General features: G+C 37.1%; 1 long non-coding RNA gene across 1 annotated transcript in view; it reads left to right on the top strand.

Annotated features, from left to right (window-relative positions):
• Positions 1-1501, top strand: part of LOC105853713 — a 16607-nt gene extending 15106 nt beyond the window's left edge. The window contains exon 3 of the long non-coding RNA XR_001145498.1: positions 1458-1501. This is a non-coding gene — a long non-coding RNA (uncharacterized LOC105853713). The remainder of the gene's footprint in view (positions 1-1457) is intronic.
• The last annotated feature ends 1123 nt before the right edge of the window (positions 1502-2624 follow it).

Raw genomic sequence — 2624 nt, forward strand, 5'->3', positions numbered from 1 at the left:
TGTTTAATTTCTTAAGTTGGTAAGTTTATGTAGTATAGTTAGCAACTGTAAATATAAAATTAAAATATAAGGCAAACTTTGACCTGCTTATTTGCATTTATGTGAGATCATCTTTAATTAAGCTTACTTGTAAAAAGTGCAATAGCTTAAAAGTTGATAGACTATTGATTTGTTTCTAATCACAGTTGGCTCTGACACAAAGTGGGTAGCCCGTTTATTGGAAGGAAAGGCAGTTTATATTGGGATCAATAGAAAATTGGCCATTGCAATGCATTATAGCAATATATACTCACCACAAGACAGTCATAGCATTATTCTTAACATGTTGGATTCATTTGCCCATACATTCAAGAAGAATTCATGGATTGAAATTCATTTTCTTGCTCTAGTCTTTTATATACGCTTGGATATTCTGCTTTTAATGAAATCTTATACAAAACCAGTGCTCTAACTCCTAAGGTATAGGACCTCGTGTTTAATGAAATTTTTAGTACCAGTGATGAAATACTGCTTTGATATATTACATTGAAGTAATACATTTCAACAATCCCTATTGAAGTCTTCCAAATTAAACCTAACACCAGTGTCCATTGATCCAAAACATCTTATATCACCGTTCATTGCCAATCGCAAAGGGACAGAAAGCGAAGCTCATTTAGCCAGCCATCAACTCTTCTAGCCAGGTCAGATACCTGTTGTGAAATACTTTTGTCTACCTAGAATGGCACCTTGGAAGTATAGATTTCCTGTATTATATTATGGACTTGGGAATTCAGACTTCTAAACTTTTTTTAAAAAAATTTTTGCATGCAAGAACTGGGGGGCAAGCCAGAGGTGCAGGGGTGAGAGGACTCATCACAGGCAGAGTGGGGAGCAGAATGGGTAGATCCCCCAGAAACACACTGCTGAGGGAACATGAGTGTGAATCTTGTTTTGTCCACAGTGTATTATTCATACATTGGTCATGAATTCTCTACCTTGAGCCACTTTACCTATTGCTTATACAGAGGACCAAAAACTAAATATAAACTGGAAGGGGTAAAGGTTGTAGGGAAATAACACAAACACTACACAAAAGGTATTTGCTCTAGCACTGCCTCATAAGCAATAGTTGTTTAGTTCAACATCTGAGGACATCACTTATTCATAGTGCAGCTGATAAAGAATATGATATAATGTTAGGAAATGATATTAACAACTCTTAATGCTTTAGAGTTAAGAGAAGTTGCTTTTTAATTTTGAGACGGAAAAATAGCTCTTATCACTAATCTTCCCAGAAGTTTTTGCATGAAATTAATATACTAGTTGTTGCCATGTCAGATCACTGAAATTTAGCTGCCACTTTTGCGAAGTGTGGGGACATAGTCTAAAAACAAACCATGTGTGAAACTATTTATATGCTAGAGGCTTCCATTTATAGAACAGGAGTAGTAAAATTTCCATCTGCTTTATTCCAGGTACATTTTTAGCACTATAAGATATTTTGAGTTACCTATGTTGTGCCTTAAAAAAATCAAGTCTGGGCCCTCCCTGGTGGCACAGTGGGTTAAAGCACAGCACTAAGAAGCTAAAGCACTTCAGCATGAGTTGGATCCCCGAGCAGGAGGTGACCCACATGGCCCGGCAGACCTCTCCTGACCCCCCGCTACTCCTCTCAGCAGTGTACTTGTCAGTCGGCCTGTTCTGCACCCCACTTTGTCTCTGGTGAATCTGCTCACCACCCCTGCACCTCTGGCTTATACCCCAGTTCTGTATGCATAAATAAATAAATCTTAAAAAAAAAATCAAGTCTGCCTATTTTTACCCATTCTGTGTTATTTCATTGATTTGGGAATTCAGAATTCTAAACTTTTAATACATTAAGGGAAATCAGAAGCATAAACAGAATAGACTTAGCCCTACATATGTATTTGATGCCATTAATGGAAAATATTGTAAAGTGGATTTGCAATGTTTGCATCATAGTTGTCAGAAGTACAGATTCAAAAGTCAAACATGTGATATCAAATTCTGTTTTGGGCCTCCCTGGTGACGCAGGGGTTAAAGTGTCAATGCTGTTAAGCTATCACCAGCCACTGCAGCCTGAGTTCAATCATTGGTCAGGGAACTGACCCACATCTGGCACATCAGACCTCTCCTGTTTTGCCTGTTGCTCCTGTCAGCAGTGTATGTCAGTAGGTCCACCTGTTTTGCAACCCACTCTGTCTTTGGTGAATCCTCTCAGCCTCTGTACCTCTGGTCTACACTCCAGTTCTTGTATGCATAAATAAATAAATCTTAAAAAAAAAACAAAAACACTCTATCACATAGGGATTGTTTGACTTTGCATCAGTTCCTTTAGCTATCTGAGCCTCAATTTTGAAAAGAGAATAAAAAATAAATGTGTTGTCATCAACATTAACTTATATATGTATATAAATGTGCATGTATATGTGTCCACATATACATGTGGTTTAATTTCTATAACACTGACATATATACATATCCATATGTGTATGGAGTATAGTAAATCGTCAAAACAATATGCTATTTTTATTTTTTTTTTAAGATTTTAATTTATTTATTCATACAGAATTGGGGTACAGGCCAGAGATGCGGAGGGTGAGAGGATTCACCAGAGACAG

The sequence above is a fragment of the Condylura cristata genome, unplaced genomic scaffold (genome assembly GCF_000260355.1).
Source record: "Condylura cristata isolate star-nosed mole 26May11 unplaced genomic scaffold, ConCri1.0 scaffold00016, whole genome shotgun sequence".
Lineage (NCBI taxonomy): Eukaryota > Metazoa > Chordata > Mammalia > Eulipotyphla > Talpidae > Condylura > Condylura cristata.